General features: G+C 43.6%; 1 protein-coding gene across 1 annotated transcript in view; it reads left to right on the forward strand.

Annotated features, from left to right (window-relative positions):
* GGACT (gamma-glutamylamine cyclotransferase) overlaps positions 1-16,006 on the forward strand; it is a 32,899-nt gene that overhangs the window by 12,291 nt on the left and 4,602 nt on the right. The gene's annotated exons all lie outside the window — the stretch shown is intronic.

Genomic DNA, 16,006 nt, shown 5'->3' on the forward strand with positions numbered 1-16,006 from the left:
TGGAAATAGTGGGTGTCTCCATCCAAGTGGTGTCTCCTAGGTCTGTCTTGGCAGTCTTTTCCTGATCAGCCTCACCCAGGCAGTTTGGGCTGCTCAGCCTCTCCCACGGAGCGCAGGTCGGGCAGGAGATGTCAGGCTACTCTGCTGAGCAGCTCTGGACAAACCTTTTTGACCTGTGTATTAGTTCACCAGTTGTACTTCTGCTCCTGTTCAGGGGAAGTTTAAGAACATCCTGATTCAGTGACCACTGAATGCTTGTATCTTTCGGGAGAAAATGGGAGAAAGGGGTCCTTTAAGACTCGGGGTTTTTTGTATTTTTCCCTTCTAAAAAGGGATGAGGGACTAGGGAGTCCTAAAATAATTGACACTTTGTTTTACAGAAACCTTCTGGTGTTTGTTTGGTTTATTTTTTTGTTGTTGGGGTTTTTTTGTTTGAAATGCTGAAGAAGCTGGAGAGAACAAGTGGTGGTGGTATACTAAATAAATCGTGCATGTAAAACCTGTCTAACTCCGTAAGCCCACCAGACTTAGGTAGTCTCTTTTAAAAACTATTTGTTTATGTTAACATCAAGCAGCTGGGAAAAAAGCTTCTTTTTATTAATGACTCAGCATCCCTCTTCTCAGGCTTCAGCTTTTTTTCTGCTTTCCATGACTTTTTTTTTTTCCTTCTTCTGTATGTGGGTTTATGTTACTTGATAGCAGTATTCAAGGTTGCGTTGCTTGCCTATCTTCCTTTTAGGTGATTTGATCTTCTGTGATCAAAAAGCCAGCCCCACAAATCAGTTGAGACCTAGTAAGTGCCTTGCTGGAGCATAGGGATCTCCTCCAAACATTGTCTATGGATCCTAGATATGTGTTCACCTGAAAATAATTCCTGTATCAGTGTTAGCCTTTTTGTTCTAGCTTTAAAACCCACAATGGTTAGACTAAAACCTGAAAACCCCATACCTAATAGAAGTCCCTATATCTTACTGAAAAAATGTTGAAAGACAGTATGACTTCTGGAAAGTCTGCTGTAGAAAACTCATGTAATTAATGGAAGGGAAGTATCAGTCTGAATATGTTTTTACAAAATGAATTACAAATATCTTGACCACATCTTCCTCTGTTTTCCGATACAGAATTTTCTTCCAAAAATAGAATCAAAAGGTTCTGAAGTCTCTAAAGTATTGCATTCGTTATAACACAGTATTTTCAGTCTTCCTTGTATAACAAGCTTCAGAATTCTTTCGGTAATTTATGTGAAAAACTATTATTTAAAAAAAAACATAGCACAACTTAAATTTTATACCAGGTGATCTAACTGCCTGCCATAATTCCGTTTGGGTTTTGAAATAAGCATCAAAAACTGAGAAAGCTTTCATTCTCTTATGCCCATGATCTAAAGTTTAAAGCAAATAAGTGCATGTACTTTCTCATTATTTTAATGAAATACAGAGTCACCAATTCTGACTCTCTTTGTATTTTCCATGAATTTGTCAATTTTTTATTGGCTCTGTCTTGCTGCTAGAGTGGAAGGAAGGAGGGACTGAGATTTAATTAAATCTTCTTTGATATTTAATTTTTTATTTAGTATCTTGGAGATCCAAGGAGTTCCAAACAATAATCAATCAAAATCGCTGCCCTCTGTCTATTCTCAGTGGAACTGTCATAATAACCAATTAATACAGCCCTAGACTAGACAGAAAAGTAGTGATTAGCCAGTACAAAAATTGATTGCAATTAGCTAAATTCTGGTGTAGCAGAAGTCACCAGTTAAAGCCTTTTTGCAAAACAGGTGTAGGATTTAGTTTGCTCAAAATATGGGGATACAGCAGAATTTTCACTTTGCTTCAGGCCTTTTCTGACCTTGACTACGGGACGAAGGCTTTTAGACACCTTGAGCTTCATTTTTAAAATGACCTGTCATGGTCAGTTAACTGATAATGTATCATTTAACCACAAAAACTGTCTATGTGCATCGCTTCCCATAATTTTCTATGGTTCCACTTCTTTTGAAGTATTACTGCCCTAAAATCAAAGCACACACAACTGCAGAGCATTTTAGAAATATACGGCGTTATTCTGGTGACACCAGGTGTTGAAAGTAAAAAATGTAATGCATTGTGTATTCAGAAGCTTGCCTTTATTAATTGATAGTTATTGTGGAGTAAACAGTGCACCGGTGAAGGTTTGTCATTTGACAATAATTTGAGTTATCTGTTTTAAAAGAAATGTTCACATGTTGAAAATCAGAAGTGATTTGTTCATCACCTGTCTTTTTAAGCCATATCAAAAAGACAAAATTAAATTCTTGTATGGTTTCTCTTCCTATGTCGTAAGTAATACACTGTTTCTTGATTTGCATCTAGTGTAACCCTCTAATTATATTGTTTAATTTTTCTTTAGTTAATTAGCATCAGTAAGTGATTATTTGCTTAAAGAATGCAGAAGTAAAATCAATTGAGATTTCCAAATGTCCCTAGATACTGTCTGTCAAATCTGGGACAAATGGTGTTCAGAATAATAATATATTCCTGTATTTGGGGATTGGGAGTTACCAGAGACTGCTGTACTACGTGATATTTGGGCGGGGGGAGTGGCATTGGGAGTGGCAGTGATTGATTTGTTCAAGAGCTGAAATGTAACTTTCTACTGCCAACTTGGACTAAGCAGTTATTTAATAATGTTTTGTGCATTTTTAACATTATATGGATAATGCTTATCTTTAAAATTTTCAGTTAACGTCATCCAACAATATGATATGTGGTTAATCTGTAAAATCATCCCTTCTTATTTCAGCTTTCCATTGTGAAATGTATTTGAACAAGTGTTCACCCAGAACTACCTCTTGAAACTCGCAGGCCATGGTTGCTATAGCCAAGACCTTTCAGTGGAAGCAGTCTGTTTTTAAAAGCATAGTGCTGACTTCTCCATGGTATTTAGTTGTGGCATAAAAATAAATTATAAATGGTGGGTATAAATTTACTTTAAACTAGGAAGAAAGTTGCTAACAAGAAGAGCAGTTGGTTTTATATCATATATCAGTTTGTGCTGAGAGGAGGTGTATGTTGAAAATGTCAGTTGATCCCAACGCAAGAGAAAGTTTTCACTTAAAAGGATAGAGAAGTTTTAGGACTTGCTCTTCCTGTCCTTCTTATCCTGTTCACTGACACTGAAATTGGAAAAAGTGAAGTATAAGGAAGGGAATTGGAGGATACGCTACATACTACTGGGTATTTGGGATCTATCTCGAAAGGTGGGATCCCAATAAAGCACAGAAATAAAATAAAACCCATTGCAGCGGGTGTGAATTGTTTTCACATTTCCAGAGCAAACCCTGGAAAAGGATTAATACAGTCTTTCCATTGTCACTTCTGCCTCATGTCCCATGGTATAGACAGTGGATACTAGTTTGGCAGTTACTCTTTTCATGCTGAAATCTGTGCATCCCCTTTGGTCTGCTCTGTGGACTACTAATGTAGCCAGGTTAGCCATGCTCTTTTCTCATAATTTTGTCCCATGTTTGGGGTGTGTGAGGAGGCTCTTGTGGGGAGATATTAAAGCTAGTCAGGGGATAAGCTAATTTATACTTGAGGCTTAATCACCTGTGCTTGGGATCTGCTCCAGCCCTAAGTTTGCTACATCTTAAGATCTAGATTGAGGCATTCAGAACATTTTATATTGTAATATTGCCTTGTCTGCCCTCCGTGCCTCTTTTCCCAACACAAAGTCTAGATTGATGGATAGGTGTAGTTGGACACTCTCCTAGGTATTTGAGTGCCTTAAGATACATGAGTTTGCTCTAACATGCACTCAAAGTAACTTTGAAGACTTACGTCCGTGGAATGCTGTTTTTGTCAAAAAAAGAAATGCTTTTTCAGCTACTTTATATGCTGTCATGATGCAGGAACATATTGCAGATGGAAACCACCTGGTTTGTAGAAGTAAAATCCTTCACAAAATTACCTGGCGCTGGAAAATACGAAACTTTTAGGTGCATAGGACCACCTTCAAATCATTAAATCAGACATCCATAACTGCAGAAAAAGAAGTAATAGGAGCTTGTCCTAAGATAATGCAACTCGCACAACTGGGGGGGGAAAAAAAAAAGTCTGTATTTGCAAGTCTAAGCCATTCCATCTCTTTATTTTGAACCCTATAAAATAGACTGATCAAGGAAACGAAGAAACGAACAACTTTTCCATTTGCGCACTTGTTGAACCTTTCATTGATGTTTCTGAGTACAGATGAGGTCACTTTTTTGCGATTTTTCTGAATGAGATTTTACTGGTGCCTTTTGTGATGTCTCCAGTGTTTCCTTGAAATACTTGTTCCAGCTGTGCTGCCCTCTTACAACCATGTCATCTTGGTGGCTGGCACCGGTGCCTCTTGGAGCTGATGAGGACAATGTCCTGCGCTGGTATTTACTTCCAACATCCGTGCACTCATTCATGTGAAAAGAGGGAAATCTCTGAATGGGAATGGTTGGAAAATGAGCATGTGAATTTCTGAGGACTGCAAAACATACATTATTCTTCTTGAGTATTATTTTCTTCTGGCCTATAGCTTGGCTTCTTTCACTCGTCATTCTGCGATCGACCTAAATATACAAGTGTTTCCTTTTGTGACAAGGTCACCCATCTAGTTGACCAAGGAAAGCTAGTAGATGTGGTGGGTTTGGATTTTAGCAAAGCTTTTGATACTGTCTCTCACAGTATCCTTCTGGACAAAATGTCCAGCACACAGCTAGACAAGTCCATAATACATTGGGTGAGCAACTGGGTCAGGCTCAAAGAGTTACAGTAAATGGGGTTACATCAGGCTGGTGGCCAGTCACCAGTGGGGTCCCCCAGGGCTCAATTTTAGGGCCAGTGCTCTTTAATGTTTTTATAAATTATCTGGACACAGGAATTGAATGTACATTAAGTAAGTTTGCCGATGATACTAAACCAGGAGGAGCTGTGGACTCCCACGAGGGTAGAGAGGCCTTACAGAGAGATCTGGATAGACTAGAGAGCTGGGCAATCACCAACCGTATGAAGTTTAACAAGAGCAAGTGCCAGATTCTCCACCTGGGACAGGGCAATCCTGGGTTTATGTACAAATTGGGGGATGAGAGGCTGGAAGGCAGCCCACAGAAAGAGATCTGGGAGTTTGGGTTGATGGCAAGTTGACTGTGAGTCCACAGTGTGCCCTGGCAGCCAAAAGGGCCAGCTGTGTCCTGAGATGCATCAAGCACAGCATAGCTGGTCGGTCGAGGGAGGCGATTGTCCCACTCTACACCGCGCTGGTGCAGCCCCACCTTAAGTACTGCGTGCAGTTTGGGCACCTCTACAAGAAGGACATCAAACTATGAGAGTGTGTCCAGAGGAGGGCAACCAAGATGGTAAAAGGCCTTGAGGACAAGACTTAGGAGGAGCGGCTGAGGTCACTTGGTTTGTTCAGCTTGGAGAAGAGAAGGCTGAGGGGTGACCTCATCGCAGGCTACAACTTCCTCAAGGGGGGCCCTGGAGGGGGAGGTGCTGATCTTGCATGTCCAAAGAAGGGCAACAAAGCTGGTAAAGGTTCTAGAGAACAAGTCCTATGAGGAGCGGCTGAGGGAACTGGGGTTGTTTAGCCTGGAGAAAAGGAGGCTGAGGGGAGACCTTACCGCTCTCTACAACTACCTGAAAGGAGGTTGTAGCGAGGTGGGTGTTGGTCTCTTTTCCCAAGTAGCAAGTGATAGGATGAGAGGCAATGGCCTCAAGTTGCACCAGGGGAGGTTTAGATTGGATATGAGGAAAAATTTCTTCACTGAAAGGGTTATCAAGCATTGGAACAGGCTGCCCAGGGAAGTGGTTGAGTCAGCATCCCCAGAGGTATTTAAGACGTGTAGATGTGGTGCTTGGGGACATGGTTTAGTGGTGGACTTGGCAGTGTTAGGTTTATGGTTGGACTTGATGATCTTAAAGGTCTTTTGCAACCTAAATGATTCTGTGATTCTATGATCTCCTCTCTCTGGTGACCAGCAATAGGACAGGAGGAAGTGGAATGAATCTGCGTTGGGTGAAGTTCAGGTTGGACATTCGAAAAAGGCTCTTCACCAAGAGAGGGTGGTTGGTCACTGGAGCAGGCTCCCCAGGGAAGTGATCACGGCACCAAGCCTGTCAGAGTTCAAGGAGCATCTGGGCGATGCTCTTAGTTACATGGTTTAGTTTTAGGTAGTCCTGTGAGGAGCAGGGAGTTGGACTCGATGATCCTTATGGGTCCCTTCCAACTTTCGATATTCTATGATTCCTTCATTGCCCTCAAGTAATGAGTCCCCAGAAGTTCTTGTCAGTGGTTCCTAAGCATATATTTCTGCACCTTGTATCATTAAAAGCCATCTTAATTCAATTAAACAGTTCATAGTCCATCTAATATGTCTGTAGCATGAACCAGTCCTCCTCAGGAGGCATCATGCACAGATGTGGTAGGCACACAACCACTTGCCATAGCAAGACCACTAATAAATAAATCCTCATCGATTCCTGAGGAATACGACCAGTAACTTCTGTCTATGCTTATTACTCCTTATTTTAATAGTCCATTATAATCTTCCCTTAACTAACTCCTTATTCATATACAGTTCTTCACTATGACTTGGTCTGGAGATATTTTCACTGCATATTAAATAAAGTATTTTACTTGACTCCAAGTCCATTGCGTTACCCTTGTCAAAGGAGGTTGTTTTAATGACGTTGGTCTGGCTTTTTTGCATTCAGAATCATACTGCATATTATTCCCCTTCTCATTTACTTCCAGTACTTGGTTCTGTTCTTCTTCCTTTATCATGTTAGTAATAGAAATTCCTTCTCAAAGGTCACTGAAAAGAGGTTGCACAGTATGTAAAAGGCTATTTTCACTTATATAAATATTTTATTTGTAAATAATTCTGTCTCATATAAATGTCTGTATAATTTAGATGAATATTATATAATGTATTTCATATTACAGCCAGACCTCTGGTTTAAGATGCCTTTCATTAAGGCTTCCTTCCAGGGATCCTGGACACTGCCAAGGAGACCTTCAATTAGAGTAAATTCTATATGCCATCGTAAAACTAAAATAGCTTTTTTTGCCATTGCAAATATATATTTAAGTAGAGATATGGAATTATTTCCACCAGTATTTCGTGTGAGCCTCTTGTGGCTCCAGGAGAAGATTTAAGGGCTTGCATAGCTGGTTTTCTTTGTTCTTCAGTAAATGCAGACCCGTGTTAAATTTTGCATCAGACTACAGAATCTGTTTCTGCATCAGAGACCACACCACTCCTTACCTGAAAGCAAACATTTCATTCAACACATCCTTACAGGACAAAAACAAACAAACTGGGAATTTCTTGTCTTCTTGCTTATCTTTGACTCTGCCAGGCAGGAGGATATTTGAGATTCTGGTCAGTATGCCTTCTGGATCTGAAAGCAATTATTCCAGTGCCTTGCTGGGTGCCATTTCAGCCTTTTTTGGATGCCCCCAGAATATGTATTTGTTTCATCTGTGTAGAAGATAGCAGGCCAGTAAATGTATTTACTTTGAGATAAGGATGCTTTCCCAGTTGATGAAGAAGGAGATGAGGTGTGTTTCAGATTTCATTGCAGACTTCGCAAGTCTGTCTTGGATAACAAAAATCAAGACGAGGACAGTTGAAATAACTCATTAGTTTTCTTTTCATGATGAGCTGTGACTTTTATCTTTTTCTATGGTAAACTCAGTACTAATTTCTAAACAGAAGTGATACGCCTCAGTGGGACTGAAGTAATTATATACATCTGTTCATAGTTCTTTGTTTGATTTGGTATTCTGTTTTGGTTTCTATTTTCTTACCTTTTATTATATTAGAAAATGGTGGAAGAGATTTGTTGCTGAGATATGGATTGGGTTTTTATTTTTGACTTGCATTGAGCTGCAAGCTGAAATTCACTTAAAAAGAAAAAAGTTTTTGTATTAAATAAAACTACCTACATAGCGTATCAAAGTAAAACTTGCATGCACATTTAATTAATTAGGCAATAAAATAACTGCAGTTAGTGAATTAGAATAGAATAGAATCATAGAATCATTTGGAAAAGACCTTTAGGGTCATCGAGTCCGACCAGAAACCTAACACTGCCAAGTCCACCACTACACCGTGTCCCTAAGCACCACATCTACACGTCTTTTAATACCTCCAGGGATGGTGACTCGAGCACTTCTCTGGGGCAGCCTGTTGGGCTGATTTGTTTTGTTACCAGTATGTCACATGTTGAATATTATGCTTTTCCACAAATTTGATTCATAGATGGTACAAGCCTCCCTTCTTTTAAAACAAACAAACAAACCAAACCAAAACAAAACAAAAAACCCAACAACTCACACTCCCCCCACCCACCCAAAAGGAAAAACATAATCAGTTTCTTAGCTTTAAAAAAATTGACCTGAATAAATTAAATAAAGAGTGGAAGGAAAATATCTCTGTATATCACAGAAAGAAGAGCTTTTGAAATTTTTTCATCTTTTCACATTTTCCACTGTTTGTCCAACAGCTGTCTCCAGACCAGCGGTTTGATTTGCTTCAGAGCTGTAGCCGCAAACCAGTGATTCTACAATTCTCCTTTTTTATTATTATACAAATACTCCACTTTTCCTTTTGTGCACCCTTAGTAACCTCAGCTGCAGTCCTGCAAATGTCAAGAAGGGCCGCCTCTTCTTCCACGGCTACCTAGTGGCATACGTACAAATAAAAAAGCCTTCACATTAGTGTATCTTCTATGAGTATAAATATACCTTCTTATTCACTACTCCTTCTGAGCCTCACAAAATCTGTACGACCTTGCTTCCACGCGAACGTGTTGGCCATTACCCCACGCTGTCTGTACCCTTCCTGGTTGAATATTTAAAATACTGTTTGCGTTTAAATCTGGTGGTTCCTCCGGTACAGCTGGTTTTAATCTTCCCCTCTCCTTTTCCACGGGCCACTAACACGTTACAAGCAAAGCGTGGCTCTGTGTAGAAAATCCTTGTGTGCATATGTGGATGTTGTAAATGTGTATAAATTACCTTTCCCTGGCCCTTAAAAGCAGCCTGTAGTTCCCCAAGGAATCGCGGGCTGAAAAAACCGGTCTGCTGGGGGTTTCCGACGCTTCATTTCTGCCACGCTGGTCAAAGGTTTGTGTTTCAGTAGCTGGTCCCCGCTGGGGTAGGTAGGTGGTTTCTGGAGGAAAAATAGCGCAGTGTTATGTGACGCTGTTCCCAGATTTATACTTGGATTTTCTGTTTGGCTCATTTAGCGGAGCAGATTTTGCTCCCCGAACGCCTGCGCTTTCGTTTGGTTTTTAGCGAGGTTTGAGGAGCATGACGTGGCAGCGACCCCTCTGCATGGTGCTGCGGGGCTCCGGCACCTCGGCTCGGCCCGGTGAGCCGGCCTGCCGCCGCCTGCGGAGCCGCTGTCCGGAGCGGCCTCCCGCTATTCCATCGGGACGTCCGGCTGCCGTCTGTCCCGGCCGGCTGCGCGCCGGGGCCCGAGAGGCCGCGCTGTGGCACCTCCACGCCGGCCGGAGCAAAGCATAAGATGGCCTCCAGAGCCACAGGCTCCTGCCGGCGGGAGGCCCCTGTGCTGAACGATGGGGTTTTATTTAACATCTCCTTTCCAGGCTCGCCGCGCTCCTGAGGGACGAGGGGCCAGTGCTGTGCCGTGACCTGGGCACCTCTCCCCTCCTTACAGAGCATCGTTGTGCAGCCGTTCCCCCGTTTCCCTTGTGGAAGGGCACCTCACGATCTGGCACGGACCTCATCTTTTCTCTCTTCCCCTTCTCTCTCTCACCATCTTTTCAGTGTAGAAAAATATGTTCCCATGCCTAGGTACTCAAAGTGTTTGCCGTGTTTCGCAGGCCGGGATGCTCTTCTCGATCCAAAACAGCGAACTGACCGCTCCGGGTATTGGCATGTAAATCAGTGTGCTGACCTCGCGGGAACCCGTCCAAGCGCAGGCTGTGGTGTCCCGAGTTTCAGGATGTCGGCGGTTTGAAACCCTGGGCTATGCTCTGCATGTCAATGACGGAAACCACTTCAAATTCACGGTAGCGTCCGAAACGGTACCGGCAGCAGGGCTGGCATAGCAGGGCTGCCCTATCAAAAGTTGTTTTCCACTTTTTTCCTGTAACAGCGATCTGGCATTTAAAGTTAATGCTCCATTTTTGGTTTTTTTTTTTTTCCTTTTGTGTAGATATAACAGTTAAAGCATCTGTACTAAAGGTGCAAAGATGAGACATTTCTCTGTTATTTAAATGAATTGTCGTGTACTTGAAACGGGATCATAACGACCCACCGTGCTGAGTGGGATTTTGAGAAGCCATCTAGTCTGCTACCTTTCCCTAAAGCAAGATTAACTATAGCATCCATGATAGTTTGGACAAATACTTATTTTTCAAGACTTCCAGTTTTCGAGGCTTCAGCACTGTTGGATTTTCAGTAAATGCTTCACACCCCGTTGCCACTCGAGAACAGGATGCTTGAGGTATCGTCGTGTTCTTCCAAAACATCAGTCCGTTGCTCAATAGCAGTCAGAAAGGCTTTGGAGGGAAAGGAGTGTGAACAGAACAGGAGACGTGATTTCTCTCTCTGTATAAATCCATGGTTTGTCCATTCTCAAATATTTCGGTTCTGGTTTTCTTATCTCAAAAAACTATAGGAGGAGCAGAAAAGTTAGAGGGAGAGGTGACAAAGATGATCACAGGTAAGGAGTGTTTTCCATTCCGTTAAATACACGTGGATTCGTCAGCCTAGAAGAGAGCAAGAGCTGGAAAAGTGCCTGGTGGCACGGAGGAGGTGCACAGAGACCCCGACTCGGCGGAAGAGCCGTCAGAGGAAGCAAGCGGGCAGCAGGGGAAAAAACCCCAAAGCGATTTGTGTCTCGTGCACCCGTGTGGCGTCGAGACGGGGGGCTGCTTGCCGCCGGCTGCTGCTGTTGCTGACGGTTCACAAAAGCGGTCGTGCCAGCTCACGGGAGGAAAAGGCCTTTATGCACCTCGGCGCTCGTCGCCTCTGGCTTAGGAAGGGTCTGGACCCAAATCTGGAAACGCGTTGCTGTCGCCTTGCCCTGTTCTTGCGCTCTTGCTGAGGTATCTGCTGTTGACCACCCTCATATAGGGGACACTGGGCTCTCAAGCCTTTTTGTGGTGACTTATTATGGTTGTTCTTATGATTAGAAAGCTGTTCCTATCCATGTTAATTACTCCGTGCAGAAAATTTGGTCGGCTGTGGGTTCTTGTATATGGAGAACCAGTTGTCTCTTCTGTGAAACCTTTACCTGTATTTGTAGGTGATTATGCCCCATCTCGTCAGCTCCTGTTTAAGTTCCTGCTTGTTCAGTCTGTGCCCCAAAAAAACAGTCCTGGACTCAGTGCTCTGCCCTGAGCTCTTTCTAACTACTTTTGAGTCCACAAGTTTCTGAATTGTGGTAGCAAGAACTTGATATAATATTCTGTCTGGGGCTCATACAATAATACTTGCTATTATTTCTTAATATTAGGACAAAACAGTCAATAATACTGATACAATATTCTCTTGGGGGGACTTCACCCCCCCCCCGCCCCGACTCAATTTGTCCACATCCATTGACTTTCCATTTTCTTCATCCTCCTTTTCTCGTCCTCCTAACGTGCTGGCAGTCCCCTCCTGTCTCCGCACTGTCTAGAAATTCAGTCTGTTCGTCAGCCTAACGGTGTGTCCAGCATGTTTCTGCATGGCATCCCCAGCATCTTTTTTGCATGTGGTGGCTTTATGCGATTGTCACTTGGAGGCCTCTGTAGCTGCTCCTAACAGTTGCTTTGGGAATGAAACTCTTTCTGGTAGTAGTAAAAATTAATCTAATGAAGTTTCTCTATGCAGTAGAGTTGAAATTGATTTGAAGCGGTTTCAAGCAGCCAAAAGGCAAGTGTGTGCTGGGGTGCCGAATGGGCGCGAGGCACGTGAGCAGCGCTGTGACCGATGCTTCTCCGAAGGGAAGGCATCCTCGCTCTGCCTGCTGGTGATAAACACCTCCAAGATACTCCGGCTTAAGCGCAGGCGTCTTTCTTGGCTTTGGGATGTAAACTATCCAAAAGTGAAATGAAAAGTATCTGCAAAGTAGGTTAAGTGCTATTTCAAGTAGCGCCCGGTAGCGTCCAGCGTGGCACTGGTTACTGTAATACTCTTGTTTGTTTTCACAAACCAGCAGCTCACAGTTTCTGAGCAGGCGACTGCTGCGAGGAGACCGTAACCTCTTGATTTCAAAGGAGCCATCGCTTCGCTGGTGCCTCTGTGGTTAATGTAAGAAAGGTGTCTTGCCATAAACTTCTTCCGAGGTATTCAGCAAGGTTGGAAAGGGGTCGGCCCGGGCAGGAAGCCCTTGTCTGTGCTATAAAGAAAATAGCAAGCAACAAAATGAAAGCATCAAAGGCCCAACAGGATGCGGTCCCAGGAGTCCTCTCTGGCATGTTAGTCCTTCTTGAAAGTTAGCATTGAGTAAAGAGTGACCTTAAAACTCGCTTCATTCAAACAGACTGGGCTCAAGTTTAAAGTTCAAGGCATTTTGTTTTTTCACCTGTTTCCTACAGTTTTAAGAAACTTCTGAAGAATTAATGTGTAACTATATCTGGTCACCGAGCCGACGTGGAGAGTTTTTCTCAAGGGAAAATAACGTTACTGTATGGAGGGAGAGAAATGGATACTTTCTGAGTTGGGAGAAAAAGTTTCAACAAAATAAAACCAAAACCCCTGCTACCGCGACTGCAAACAGCCCTGGCGCCGGCATAGCGCATGCGCTATTTCTTATTTTATTTTCAAAAGAAGTTGGTAGGATCAAATAATTGTCTGAACCGTGGTAAAAGGATGTTTATTGTCGAAGCTGCTGCTGCCGCTTGGGAAGCGAGGTCTTGTTTGGGGCACAACCTGGGAGCAAAGAGCCTGGCTGCGGCAGTTCAGCTTCCTTTGCGAGTGCGTGTTGGCTGAGCCAGCGACTGGCCCCGTGGCCACCCATCCCTCTCTCACCGCCCTGAGACAGAAAACTAAAGCCCTGACCCGAAACTTCTTCGGTAGGCGAGGGCAGACGTGGATACGGTGATGCAGCCCTACCGCTGCTAACACCGAGTGGCAACCCGGGCTGCTGGCCGGCGCCAGTTACAAGCCGTTTTTATTTTCGCCCAACAGCATCTTCTTCCTGCGTGATCCTGAAACAGTTACTTTATTTTCTGATCTTTGCATCTCGCGTAACGAAGCAACTAGTAATTGATCCTGCGAGCGGTTCAGCAGGTCATCTTTCATAGCTAAAAGAAATAGTTCGAAGAGATGACATACAGATTTCGCTCGCATTTCCCCGTGCCATTAAATTTTAATGATTCTTGCATGAATATTTCATCAAAGTACCTTCTGAATGGGCTTGTTTTGTCCTGGCAGCTAATACTCGGTATAGAGGCTGGGGGTTTTTTTGTTTGGTTTTTGGTGGGTTTTCTTTTCCTCTTAGGTGGTTTAGCGTAGGTAAGAAGTGTCAAACTGGATTAAGTGAGAAAAGGCAACTTCTTGTTGGTGATTCAGCGCAGGGATGCTGACTATAACTCTTTTCAGCTGCTTAGTGGAAGTCTGTGAAATGACCCTCAAATAAAATTCTGCTCTTTACTCTTCTGCCACAAGGTGGCTAAAAATGTTTTGAAAGCCCACGATACGCGAGTGCTAGAAACGATGCTAATACGTCCAACAGCCTTTCTGCAACGCAACACACAGCGCGCAGGAGACCAGATTTATTGCAAAGAAAATGGTGTAAGTCTTATTTCTATGGAGTGGTGTTCAGAAAATGTTTTTACCAAGTTTATTTCAGATGGGGTTGTCTGGGCTTGGCTTTGGGGGTTGTTTTTTTTTTTTTTTTTTTAATAGAAGGAGAAGTCATTGCGCCCAGCCCATCCCGCCTGAGCGACAGGGCCGCCGTGGAGCACAGCAGTGTGATGGGGAGCTCAGCACCCGCCTGCCCGCGAAGCCACAGCTCTACCCGTACATCAGCCTCGCCGCTCTACACAAACTGTGGCTGCAACTTCAGATTCCCCCTCCATCTCCATTTGTACCGCCTGCTGAATCCATCTACTCGAATGCTAAATCGGAAACACTTGCCCAAACCTGGGTTAGCAAGGGTTGTGGTGGTGTGGTTGAATTTTGTGGGTCCTGCACTAGGATGTGTGGCTTTAAATCAGTAACGTTTCCGAATAGCTGGCTGCTGCGCCATCAGAAACACGTACTGCGTTTTCACCGATTTCAGGAGGGGTAATGCTCTTCCCTGCAAAGTTTTTGGAAGCTTATGTCCAGCTGTACAGTAGGGATGGAGCTTTTGTTTAATGGAAACGAAGCGTATCTTTTTCTTACAGATGCACCACTCGCTACTGAGCTTTTTATGTGCGTTTTAGGTTTCCCTTTTTATTTTTTAACTTATTAACTCTGACAAGTAACCTCTTGGTTGTGAACAATTTAATTCACAACTCATTTTTCTGATTCAAAGTGAACACGAGTGCCCTAATCCCCTAATGGGAATTAATTGCATGTTTCAGTGCTTAACTCTGATCCTTTCTCAATCCCCACTGGGACAAGTTTCTTCCTGAAGGATCTGTGTTTGTTATTCAAAACACAATCTGAAAGGTAATGATTTTTCTTATAAAAGGGAGTCAGACCGACTGAATATTAATGCTCTTTTTATTGTGAGGGAATGAGCTGCATCCAAAAAAACTCGTTTATGTCACGAAGGATAAATGACGCTGAAGTATATCTGATAAAATACAGGGGAAAAAAATCAGCACAGTCTTTTTTTCCTTAAGTGAAAGCTGTTTGCCAGTAAATAAAGGCACACACTGGTTTTGGGTGGAAAACTGTATTCTGTTACAGAGAAAAACTGTTTACTTCACCAAGGGGGAAAGTGCTTTGCTACTGATTTTTTTAAATGACACTTCTCTTGGCCAGCAACGTACCCCTTTGGATAACCGACCTGATCTAACAGTCTACTAAAATAAGAGTAAATAGCAGAAAATACATTAAGTTTCTACTTCCCGTCTGCTTTTAAAGAGCTTTCAAACTTGAAATACATTGTTTAACGACCCTCCTTCCGAAAGGAAGGGTGCCTGATGCCGGGTGCCTGGCGGGTAGCTGCCAGACGGCCGTGTTGGGTGACAGAGAGGCAGGCTCTGCCCAGTCAGTGACTGAGGGCAAAATGTGGGAAACCATCAAACAGTGCAGAACTGCTTCTGCCCTGCAGAAATGCTGGGGGATGAATGGGGCACAGCATGAAAAATAACCCAGGAGCTATGAAGGTACCTTTTTTCCCCCTTACCTTTCAGTAAAGCCAGCCTTTTATCCCATTTAAACCAATTTTGAGTGTTTTATGCTCACAGATAAATGTTGAACAACATCATTCAAGGTCTGTTTTCAAGAGATGGCTAGCACATCTGCAAATCGGCTACTTCAGGCAGAGGTGGCTTAGCACTTTTGGGTATCTGGGGAAGACAGGAGCATGGCGTTACCTGGCCTTTCTGCCAGCAGCCCTAGCTTCCAGTTTTGTTAGCACTGAAATACCACTTTCCCCTGCCTCCACCCACCTCCAAGGTGAATAAATGGAAATAACATTTTGTGTACAGCTCCCTCGGACAGGAAGGGTGAAGGGGCTTGTGAAGACCACCGTGTCTGGCCTTACCAGCTCCGCAAATGAGGTTTCTCACCTCAGATTTATCGGCAGCCCCGAGAAGAGCCGTTGTCGTTCCCCGCCCCTGAAGGAGCAGGACAGCCGCGCTTGGGATGTGGTTGCTGCAGGCCACCCCGCGTCTCTCCCCAGAGCCGCAGCTTGCTCGTCAGCGCTTGTCAGTCAGTCAGCAAGCGCGACCTCGGCGCTGGGGTTACCGAAAATCCTTCTGCATGGCCATGAAATGACTCAACGCCAGGTTAAACTTGCCCCGCTGGCGTGCCTCGCTTTGCTTGTAAGATCTGGCGTGAAAACCTTTTTATCCCTCTTTGTGACAGACAG

This window comes from Calonectris borealis, chromosome 1, assembly GCF_964195595.1.
Source record: "Calonectris borealis chromosome 1, bCalBor7.hap1.2, whole genome shotgun sequence".
Lineage (NCBI taxonomy): Eukaryota > Metazoa > Chordata > Aves > Procellariiformes > Procellariidae > Calonectris > Calonectris borealis.